This window comes from Gopherus evgoodei, chromosome 6, assembly GCF_007399415.2.
Source record: "Gopherus evgoodei ecotype Sinaloan lineage chromosome 6, rGopEvg1_v1.p, whole genome shotgun sequence".
Classification (NCBI taxonomy): domain Eukaryota; kingdom Metazoa; phylum Chordata; order Testudines; family Testudinidae; genus Gopherus; species Gopherus evgoodei.
Genome location: NC_044327.1, coordinates 84,200,370 through 84,212,591, shown reverse-complemented (window position 1 = coordinate 84,212,591; position 12,222 = coordinate 84,200,370). Strand labels below are relative to the sequence as shown.

At 42.3% G+C, this 12,222-nt stretch overlaps 1 protein-coding gene across 4 annotated transcripts in view; it reads left to right on the top strand.

The window, feature by feature from the left end:
* Positions 1-2,889, top strand: part of ATG10 (autophagy related 10) — a 154,407-nt gene extending 151,518 nt beyond the window's left edge. For 2 of the 4 annotated variants that reach the window (XR_004001059.1, XR_004001058.1), the window contains 2 exons: positions 297-346; positions 2,710-2,889. The gene's annotated coding sequence lies outside the window, so the exon portion shown is untranslated. The remainder of the gene's footprint in view (positions 1-296; positions 347-2,709) is intronic. The other 2 variants (XM_030567892.1, XM_030567889.1) reach the window with 1 other exon arrangement.
* The last annotated feature ends 9,333 nt before the right edge of the window (positions 2,890-12,222 follow it).

Here is a 12,222-nt window from a genome sequence, read left to right as displayed (position 1 = left end):
CTGGGGCCAGGTTCAGAGCTTCATGTGCTCAATTGCAGTTTGCCTTTGGTTTCTGGGGGAGGCAGGAACACTGTTCGACTTATGTAAGCTTCTGTTTTGCATCCAGGTATAATCTGCTCCAATAGAAAATTTGGTTTTGGAATAAATATTCTTTGAGTCAAATTAATGTTCTCATTTTCATCAGTAGTGACTACACTGATTTGAGTTTACACTGGGCAACATTAGAGCAGGATATGATCAAGTAACCTACATTTATCCCTGTTCTAACTCTACTGATTTCATTGACATTTTTCCAGGAATGAATTTGGGGCAATAGTTCTTTGCCAGCTGACACAGCTATGATTCAGTGAGTTATTGTTGACTTTTACATTTCAATGTATGTTACACAGAATTTCAGTTGCAACAAAAAAATATTGAGTAACTTCTGTTCCATTATAACACAACCTGAACTGTGAAGTTCCTACTAGCTCCTTTATAATTCTGTCATCTGAAAAGTCTAGCTTGCAGTAATGTGTTATGTATCTTGTAAAAGACACAGTTTTAAAAAATGTTTTTGTGATTCACCCCCTTAGCAATAAGAAAGGGAAGTCATAACGAGTGCATACCAGCTGGAACGGAAAGATACAGCTACAAGCTCCCACTGCCCACTCTCGGGCTACAGCTGCTTGACTGCTAAATTTAAAAGACCAGCTTGAGAACAGTATTCTGGGAAAGTACTGCTGAGGAGCATTAGTGCGAATAGGAAAGTGATGTGCTTACCACTGTTAGGCCCTATTTTTCATAAAGTTGTCACCAAGTTTTGTTTTTTTAAAACTCCAAGGAAACTTTCACTTAAGAATTAAAGGGACTGACAAAACTGTGACTTAGTAGGAAGGATTTTTAACTGAAGGTTGGGGAGCCATTCACTTGTTTGATGAGGTCTTATAGAAGACCTTATTGAAATACCTTTTCCTATTCTCAAGCCTGTGAGATCATAACATTCCTTTCGGCAGCACCAGTGGATTTTTATCTTGGGGTAGCTTTGCTAGAGCAACATCCTGCACTTAGTTCACTCTGGAGGGTCCTATCTGGAGGAGAGCAGGCAGTTTGCTCCTCTGTGGTTGTTCTCTCTAAATCACACCAGCAGGCACTAGATAGGAGGTAGACACTAATTCAGTGTCTCATTTACCCACGACCCTTTTCCTAGTCATTGCTAGCCAGCTTCAGGCTCATTGGCAGAGCAGTGTGTGTGCCAGTGGTGTAGCTAGGAGTGAAAATTTGGGTAGGCCCCAATTTATGGTGGATGGGCAATGACCAAAGTTCTGAGATTACAGCAAAACATGTATTTTGCTTATTACTATACTAGCTATATATTATTATTGCATATTATGTTTAATTGAATTCTTGAGGGCCAGGATTGTAGGATGCAGAGAAGGAATTTGCATGCAGGAACTGGGCTGGCCAGTGGAGATGGGCAATCCCCACAGCTCTTGGGTTGTCAGGGCTGGGGGTGCTGGTCAGCGCCTGTGCGGAGCCTGGCTAGGCCCACTGACGGGGTGCCTGGGTGCTGGCTGCTGCAGAGGTGATGGCAGCTGGGAGCCTTGGGCCCTTTTAAATTGCCCAGGCAGGCCGCCGGTCTCTTTGGCGTGCATGGGGTGGTACCGGCAGTGGCGAAAGCAGCCGGTCAGGCATGTGGAAGCCCTGGCTGTGCCAGAAGAGTGTCCATTACCTGTTCTGCCGAGGCCCAGAATTGCTGTCGGTGGGCCTGGGCCCGTCTGACACCAAAGTGGTCGAGAACCAGGAGAAGTTTGCAGCCCTGGGTGGAGGCAGGGATGGGGCCAGCCATGATGTTCTGCAGATGGGCCAAGAGTTAACTTCTCTTAAGCCAAGTCTCCCTGACCCTCAACCACATGGGCATTGGCTTCTGCATTCACACAGGCTCAGATTTGGGTAGGCCTGGGTGCTAACTGGGTAGGCTGTGTGGCCCACCCCTTATCTGCGCAGCCCCTTGTGAGAAAATTTTCACCACCAATGATCTGCATCCCTGGGTTACACTACTGGAAGCTGGCTGAATCAACCTCCCATCCCCTGAACTTCAACTGGTCACCTTTAATGTACAGCACCTTGAAATGCAGAGGGAAAAACTCATGTTGCTGGCTATTGCTATAGCTGGCTTAGCTCCATATTTGATGCTTCCTCCACCTCCAGAGCCAACGAGAGCCCAAAGCAGGGTGGCACACTGGCTGAGCCTGTGAGAGAAAAGATTTGGCAAACTGTAGAAATAAGCTAATCCTTTTTCTCTTTGCACCTGATCCAAAATAAAATCCTGAACTGTTACTAGTAGATTGTAGCCAAGCTTTACTTGGCCAAGGGAAGACTGAGCCAGATGCTGGAGAAACTGTTCACCAAGCATCATAAGGTTCATTCTCTCACATCCTAAAGTTATCTGTCGCTTGCCTACTGTGGTCAACCATCTGCTTTAATATTTATACATGCCCTGCTTTATGAAGCAGGAACATTGACTAGTGTTGATGAAAGAATCAAACAGCAAAGTGGAACTAGTTCTTTCTTCTCCAGGCTACTCGCTGATGTATTTGTATTGATTCCTGTTCTGGGGGATTTGGCTTTTATAGCGGGTGGTGGTAAGATTTATAAAGTGTAAAACCATTTGTATTCAGAGGTCAAACATCTGTACTTTTTAATTTATTTGCGCTTTGATTTCCTTTCCAGAGCATCCTTTCTTCCAAATAACACAAGTCTGAGCTCCTCCGAGCTAGCAGAATACACGAACGTGTTCTCTGGACAAATCCTGACACCATTTGCTAACTCACCCGTTTGACATGTCTGTTTAGTCTGTATAATCTAATAACATGGGTTCATTAAACAAATTAAAATTCAACTTGAAACAAAGTACAAGCCTTGATGCCTCTTTGTGCCATTCTCCCATTCCCACCTCCATGACCTTCTTCCACACTACTTGTGCCAAACCCACCTTCCTCCCCTCACTGAAATCCTTCCTCCAAATTCACTCCTGCTGCATTGCCTGCAAGGAGTTAAACATCTTCCTTAAGAAAAAAACAAACAAACAAAAAAACCAGCTAGACGTGCACATGCCTGAATCTCCACCTGATTTTACTGTTGGCACCTATGTTCTTCCTCTCTGTGCCCCACCCCCTTTTTGTTTGTTTGTTTGTTTGTTTGTTTGTTTGTGTATGGCCCGTTACATGCTGAATTGAGATGGTGAGCTCTTAGGACAGGGAGCATGTCTGTTTCTTTGTAGCACCAGGTATGCTTTCAGGTGGCCAAAGGCTGTAAGGGGAATGGGGTACTTAGCCCTTCAAAAGTTTGACCTCATTCAATTAAAAGTCAGATTCAACACTCCGAAGATTTCTTTCACTCAACTGCAATTAAACAGCTTTCTAGTTTTCAGCTTCCCCCTCCCTCTTTTTTTAACTTTCTCCCTCATCATACCAATAGCAGCACCTAGTGGCAGAAGCGCTCATGACAACTCTGTATTAGGAAACTATACCAGCTGCAGTTTCCGGCCTGAACACTTAGCCCTTCACTTTAACACTTCCCTTTGCTATTTTTCTTGCTTGCTGATGTTGAAATCGTTTTCCTCAGTATTTCTGGAAGCTGCTCTAATTCCTAGTGGCTCTTTCTAAACCAGAGCAGTGAGTTTAAAAACCCAGCTGATCTTCCATGAATGAATAGTAGGGTCTGAGCTTCAGGTTCTTGATCAGCTAACTACAGCCTCACACTAGCCCCAATCCCACCACCAGCAATTGTTTACAATAGTGTTTGTAAGTGAAGGCCAACATTTTCAGACATACTCCCTAACTGTACAATCAACAATGAGATAGGCCTATTACCAAAGACAGATGGTCAAATTAATAATGCTGCAGAAAAGGAAAAAGTGTTAAATAAATACTTCTGTTCTGTATTTGGAAAGACGCAGGATGTTGCACTAATATCACATGACAACAGAGTCCGTTCCAATCGCTCGGCAACAAAAGAGAATGTGATAAATCGGCATGCTTGGATAACTTGTATCCAAAAGTCCTAAAAAAGTTGGCCGAGGAAATCTCTGGCCTGATTGTTAATTTTTAATAAATATTGGCAATCTAGAAGACTTGAAGAATGTTAATGTCAAGCCAATGGTCTAAAACAGCCAGTAAGATGACACAGGTAATTATAGGCTGGTTAGCCTCACAACAGTTCTGGACAAAATAATGGAAAAAACTGATATAGATTCAACCAATAAAGAATTAAATGATAGAAATATGAATTGTGCCTGTCATTATTGGTTCTACAGAAAATAAGTTTTGTCTCATAGTTTCTTAAAGACAGAAAGGATCATCATGATAATCTAGGATGACCTCCTGTACATTGCAGGCCATGGAATCTCACCCACCCACTCCTTTAATAGACCCTAACCTCTGACTGAGTTATCGGAGTCCTCAAATCTTGATCTAAAGACTTCAAGTTACAGAGAGTCCACCATTTACTCTGATTCAAACCAGCAAGTGGCCTGTGTCCCATGCTGCAGGGAAAAATGAAAAATCCCAGGGACTCTGCCACTATGACCTGGGGGGAAATTCTTTCCCAACCCCAAATATGGCAATCAATTAGACCCTGAGCATGTGGGCAAGACTCACCACCCAGACACCTGGGCAAGAATTGTCTGTATTAACTCACCATCCCCTCCATAAACTTATCAAGATCAGTCTTAGGGTTTTTTTGACCCCACTACTCTCTTTGGAAGGCTGTTCCAGAATTTTATACTACTGATGATTAGAAACCTTTGTCTAATTTCAAGTCTAAACTTGTTGATGGCCATTTAATATCCATTTGTTCTTTTGTCAACATTGGCACTTAGCTTAAATAACTGCTCTCCTTCCCTGGTGTTTATCCCTCTGATGTATTTAGAGAACAATCATATCTCCCCTCAGCCTTTGTTGTGTTAAGCTAAACAAGCCAAGCTCTTTACTTCTCCTCTCATAAGAGAGGTTCCTCTGATATACTAGTAGCCCTTCTCTGCACCAGTTCCAGTTTGAATTCATCGTTCTTAAACAAAATTGCATATAGTATTCCCGATGAGGGCTCACAAGTGCCTTGTACAATGGTATTGACACTTCCCATCTACTGGAACTACGTCACTTGATGCACCCTAGAATTGCATTAGCCTCTTGCACATCCACATCATTTTGGTGTCTTGTCATCATCCTGTGATCAACCACTGCACCTGGGTCTTTCCCATCCTCTGGCATTTCCCATTGATAAATCCCCAGTTTATAGCAAAGATTATTGTTATTAGTCCATAAGTGCATGACCTGAACTTTTGACTATTAAATTTCATCCCATTTCTATTACTCCAATTTTCAAGGTCATCCACATTTTCTTGTATGATATTCCAGTCCGCCTCTGTATTTGTGTCATCCACAAATGTTATTAACACACACCCACTTTTTGTGACAAGGTCACAAATAAAAATGTTAAATAAGATTGGGCCCAAGACTGATCCTTGAGAAACTCCTCTAGTAACCTCCCTTCAGCCTGGCAGTTCACCTTTCAGTATGGGCTGTTGTAGTCTTACCCACCTTTTATTCTCATATTAATTACCATCTTCTGCTAACTTATAACTTCCCTTGTGGAACTGTATCAAATGCTTTATTGAAATTGAGGTTGATTAGATCTACTGCATTTCCTTGGTCTAAAAAAATCAAGTTATTGTCTCAAGGAAAAAGATTGGGTTGGTCTGGCATAATCTACCTTTAGTAAAAGCATGTGGTATTTTATCCCAATTACTGTTTATTCTTATTTTTTCATAGACTTAAGGTCAGAAGGGACCATTATGGTCATCTAGTCTGACCTCCTGCACAATGCAGGCCACAAAATCTCACCGAACCACTCCTGTAACAAACTCCTAACCTATGTCTGAGTTATTGAAGTCCTCAAATCATGGTTTAAAGACCTTAAGGTGCAGAGAATCCTTCAGCAAGTTACCCATGTCCCATGCTGCAGAGGAAGGCAAGAAACCTCCAGGGCTTTTGCCAATCTACCCTGGAGGAAAATTCCTTCCCAACCCCAAATATGGCGATCAGTTAAATCCTGAGCATGTGGGAAAGACTCACCAGCCAGACACCCAGGAAAGAATGCTCTATAGTAACTCAGATCCCACTCCATCTAACATCCCATCACAGACCATTGGGCCTATTTACCTGCTAACAATCAAAGATCAATTAATTGCCAAAATTAGACTATCCCATCATATCATCCCCTCCATAAACTTATCAAGCTTAGTCTTGAAGCCAGATATGTCTTTTGCCCCCACTACTCCCCTTGGAAGGCTGTTCCAGGACTTCACTCCTCTGATGGTTAGAAACCTTTGTCTAATTTCAAGTCTAAACATCTTAGTGTCCAGTTTATACCCATTTGTTCTGTGTCCATGTTGGTACTAAGCTTAAATAATTCCTCTCCCTCCCTGATGTTTATCCCTCTGATATATTTATAAAGAGCACTCATATCTCCCCCTCAGTCTTCTTTTGGTTAGGCTGAACAAGCCAAGCTCTTTCAGTCTCCTTTCAAAAGACAGGTTTTCCATTCCTCGGATCATCCTAGTAGCCCTTCTCTGTACCTGTTCCAATTTGAATTCATCCTCCTTAAACATGGGAGACCACAGTATTCTGCACACAATATTCCAGATGAAGTCTCACCAGTGCTTTGTATAACAGTAGTAACACCTCCTTATCTTTGCTGGAAATACCTCGCCTGATGCATCCTAAAACCGCATTAGCTTTTTTAACGGACATATCACATTGGCGGCTCATAGTCATCCTGTGATCAACCAATACTCCAACGTTCTTCTCCTCCTCTGTTACTTCCAACTGATGTGTCCCCAATTTATAACCAAAATTCTTATTAATCCCTAAATGCATGACCTTGCACTTTTCACTATTAAATTTCATCCTATTACTATTACTCCAGTTTACAAGGTCATCCAGATCTTCCTGTATGATATCCCGGTCCTTCTCTGTGTTAGCAATACCTCCTAGCTTTGTGTCATCCGCAAACTTTATTAGCACATTCCCACTTTTTGTGCCAAGGTCAGTAATAAAAAGATTAAATAAGATTGGTCCCAAAACCAATGCCTGAGGAACTCCACTAGTAACCTCCTTCCAGACTGACAGTTCACCTTTCAGTATGACCAGTTGTAGTCTCCCCTTTAACCAGTTCCTTGTCCACCTTTCAATTTTCATATTGATCCCCATCTTTTTCAATTTAACTAATAATGCCCCATGTGGAACCATATCAAATGCCTTACTGAAATTGAGGTAAATTAGATCCAATGTGTTTCCTTTGTCTAAAAAATCTGTTACCTTCTCAAAGGAGGAGATCAGGTTGGTTTGGCACGATTCACCTTTTGTAAAACCACGTTGTATTTTGTCCCAGTTACCACTTATCTCAATGCCCTTAACTACTTTCTCCTTCAAATTTTTTTCCAAGACCTTACAGACTACAGATATCAAACTAACAGGCCTATAGTTACTCGGATCACTTTTTTCCCCTTTCTTAAAAATAGGAACTGTGTTAGCAATTCTCCAGCTGTACAGTACAACTCCTGAGTTTACTGATGCATTAAAAATTCTTGCTAATGGGCCTGCAATTTCATGTGCCAGTTCCTTTCATATTCTTGGATGAAAATTATGTGGGCCCTCCGATTTCATCCCATTAAGCTGTTTGAGTTGTTTACCTCTATGTCTTTAGTTATTCTTTCAAAATTTGTTCTAGGACCTTGCACACAACTGAAGTTAAGCTAAGGGGTCTATAGTTTCCCAGATCATTCCACCCCACCCCCTTTCTAAAATAGAAGTACTATATTTGCAGTTCTCCAGTCATATGTATGCCCCTTGAGTTTATGGATTCATTAAAGCTCCTTGCTAATGGATTGCACTGTCATATGCCAGTTCCTTTAATATTCTTGGATGGATAATATCTCCCTTCCCTCCTTCTCTCCCCCTTCCCATTTTGGTTCCATTAAAGTGTTGATACCAGTCAATTCTGTGTGTTCTTGGGGAACCAGGGCACAGTATCCAGCCTGTCTGACTCATGAAAGAACATGCCTCCTCCTGCCTTTGCTGGAACCAAAACTGATCAGAAAAAAAGGCTTGCAGAGAGCAGTGAAGGGCAGTGCGAGACACACCTAGACCCCTCATGACAAGGGTGACAAGATTAAGGCAACTCCTCTAGCCTCATCTGCATCAAAGATGGACAGGGAGGCATCTCTATTAGCATACAGAATCAAAAACAGAGATTCCAAGGCAAGAACCGCACTGAATTCTCTGACCAGAAAAGCAGGGAAGTACTGCATCCTGGGTGATCTCTGCTTCAGATACTAATGAACCCAGGCCTGCACACACCTAGCCCAGCAGTTATGAGACCAATTCTAGTAATGAATCCTTGATTGATATCCAAAATATTGAAGCAGCCTAATTGCATTGTGAGCTCCTGAGAAGAAACATCACTCATAGCTAGGAGTGATCAGCTCCTATTGTCTAGCCTAAAGAAAACCCTTGAGTCATCAGTTTACCAATAAACAAATCTAGTGTTCTCCCTTGAACCATTGTATTTTCCCCTACAAAAACCTCTACCCATGCTCCAGTGTGTTCTGATGCCTGGATCCAAACTCTGCATCAGTTCCAGTGGGATTCCATCTTCTCCTGACTGATCATGCTGGAGGTTCTGCCTGTCTCCAGCATTCAGGCCCCTGAGCTACCACCATAACCTTGGAACCCCGCCCAGTTCAAGCTTCATGTACTGAGATCCCAACTCTAGCTCTGTTTTCTTTTCTACCACAGGCAGGTATAGTTTTCTATATATGACTTTAATAATGTAAATGGTATGTTGGTTTAGGCTCTCCTTGTGTAGTTACCATTATTAGTCAATAAATAACTTTTTGGTTGCTTCTCTCTCTCTCTGAACTTTACTCTTTTGTGTTTTTATCTTCCCCATTTACTCTGCAGCAACACTTCTCTTACCTAAGCTAAAGATCCCTGTGGCGCCCAAAAATCCTGTGGGGTTTGCTCATCAAGTGGGTTACTGCCAGTACAATTGTAACATGAAAGTGGGGAGAGGGACATGCTGAACCTGTGGCATATAAGGGTTGCAGCTTGAAAGTGCTGCTTGACCCAGCCCACTGAGTCCAGGGGCATAAAAAGGGTCAGCTTGAAAGTGCTGATTGACCTAGTCGGCTCAGACTTGGTGGGTGTCTGGTTCTGGAGGAACCCAGCCCCTGCAGGACAGCTCCATTGGGAAGGGACTTGCAGAAGGAGAAGTAGAGCTCCCTATGAAAACACAAGTGACACAAGCAGTACATTAATAGAATTACAGAACACCTCCCCCCCAGAAGAGTAACTAATAAATTAGCATATCCCAAAGTAAGGGCAAATCTGGTAAGTGTTTAAGTTTGGCTTCCATCTCACATTGCAATTTTACGTCTATATCCTCATTAGACACCCTGCCGCTGCCCTAACACTGATTACCTTTATTAAAAGCTAAGGCAAAGTATTCATTTAGGTGTTGGGCCAAGCCTAGATTATCTTTAATCTCCACCCCATCCTCAGTGCATAGTAGTCCAACTTCTTTCCTTGTTTTCTCTATTTATATGGCTAAATAACCTTTCAGTATTGGTTTAAATTTCCTTTGCAAGGTCCAGCTCCCGTTGGATTGTGGCAGTTCTGACTTCTCCCTTATGCTTTCTGACCGCCCAGAGGTAGCTTTCCTTGCTGATCCATCCCTTGTAGGCTTTCTGCTTTTTTTTTAAATCACCTCTTTGAGATGCTTGTTCATCTAGTTTCACCTGCAACCTTTCCTTATTTTTCTCCTTGCTTGGGAGCAACTGAGTGAAATCTGATGGCCTGTCTGATATGTATAACACTAGATGATCTAATAGTCCCTCTGGCCTTAAAATCTGAGTTATGCACCTCAGTTTTTGCATACTTAGACACCTGGTATTTAGGTGTCAGGGGCAAGGACCCACATTTTATTGAGGAGGAAATGGTTGTTCTCCACATCTGAAAATCAGACACAAAGTGTCAAGTCGGGCTCTTAAGAACTCACAGAATCAGTGGTCACTTCAAAATTTGGTTGTAAACCTCTAGGAACTAAAATTCATCCTACTAGCACCCCAAACCCGTGCATAAATGGAACAGTCCACCACTACATTCAATTTTTCTGTTGAGCATTTTCCATTCTAAGGTTATTTTTTCACACAAGAAAAAAAAATCTCAACAGTATATTTCTCTTTTCCCTGCGTTCTCCTGCTAGAGAGGGGCAGCAAACAGGCATGTGCTGGTTCACAAAAGAACAAACTAGTTCCTGACAAACCTCAGGAGTTTTTGGTCTGATACTGGGAGTAAAGAGGAAACTTACTCAATGCTTCCAAGGGAATAGCCTGCTTTGGGGAAACATGGCTGCAGGGATAAAATTCTAGCTTTTCTGGACATATAGCAGTAAAAGAAGGCTATTCACAAAGTACATTGAAGAATCACTTACCAGTCTAAAACTGAAAGTATCAATCTAAACATACGCCAATAACTGTTCCACTATTTCTTTCAGATTTTGTAGTGCCATGATTTTTTAGTTACTACAATTAACCCTTACTTCAAATACAGTATCTGCATTCAACCTTCCCACATACATCAGCAAAAAATGAAATATCAGTATAGACTAAGCAGTGTCCTTTCATGACCAAGAAAGATACCCTTAGAATATCAGGGTTGGAAAGGATCTTAGGTCATGTAGTCCAACCCCCTCCTCAATGCAGGACCAGTCCCCAGATTTTTACCCCAGCTCCCTAAATGGCCCCCTCAAAGACTGAACTCACAACCATGGGTTTAGCAGGCCAATGCTCAAACCACTGAGCTATCCCTCCCCTTCTAGTCACCTTAAAGGAAAGGCTGTATTTTCCCCCTTCAGCATTAGTAAAAATCCATGCTACACCTAGACAAGTATTTTACAAAGAAGGGTATCATTACCATTTGTTAAAAGACAGGGCACCTGAGGCAGAGGTAGGTTAAGTCACTAGCTCAAGGTCACAGCTACTAGTGGCAGATCTAGGACTAAAACTCAACTGCCAGACTCATCTCCTATATGCAGAGGAGCTACATTTTTACCCACCAGGAGTCTCAAACTCTTCTTTATTTAAACATAGCAGAAACATTCTCACATGGTACACTGGTGCACATCCATCTGAACAGTGTTTCTGCCAGACAATGACTCAACAAGTGACATGATTCCAGCTCAGGATTCTGAATGTAAGGACAAATACTACCCCCTTGTCTGTGCAGGGTCTCCCAGTAGCAGAAACTGCTCAGTGGAGCAACAGGTGGGTTGGGAATCTGCAAGTGTTCATTGCATGACAGCATTTGGAGAGTAGGGCATCATAGATCAGGGAGATCCACTGACCCACCTCGACAGTGAGAGAACACATGCTACTCATCTTTGGCATGGTATCCATGGAGGCTTACAAACTGGGATGATGCATGTGGGATTCTTCCCCACTACCTCTGCTTACATCTCCCCAGCACCAGGCCTGGCTAACAAGCCAGTTTTGCCAAGCACTCCCAAGTTTACCTCAGCAAGCACTTACTAAGCAGATTTACTAGTTAGAAGGAAAACTTTTATTTCAATAAACTATTCTTAGCTGTGCTTTAACTGGGTCTGGTTGAAAATTTTCCATCAAAACTGTTTAATGGACGTTTTGTTTTTCCCTAACCAAAAAATATCCTTGGAATTGAAAGGTTTTGGGCTAATTTTCCACGGAAAGCAAACACGTTGATTCAGAAGTACTGCCATAGTGCCTCATGCTTCCTGTTCTATGGGACAGGCTCCCCATTGGACTTCACAGTACACCTCCTCCCCACATCAAAAGGGGAAACTGATGCATCATGGGAGAAATAGTCCAGGGAGTCTGTCCTATAGAAGGGAATGGGAGCATGAAGCACTCATACTACAGACTCCGCGAGGCATCATTTTAGAACTGAAAAAGTCTAGATTTAGTTTTGCCAAAACCTTGAAATTTTCCACAAGAAAAAGAGTTGAGTTTTCCAACCAGCTCCACTCTCAGCTCAAACCGATCCAATACTATCTGTATGCTAAAAATCTGGTTTTAGAGTATCTTTACAAATATCTTGTAAGCCTCAAGCTAAGTAAAACAGATATAACAAATGCTACAATAGTGCA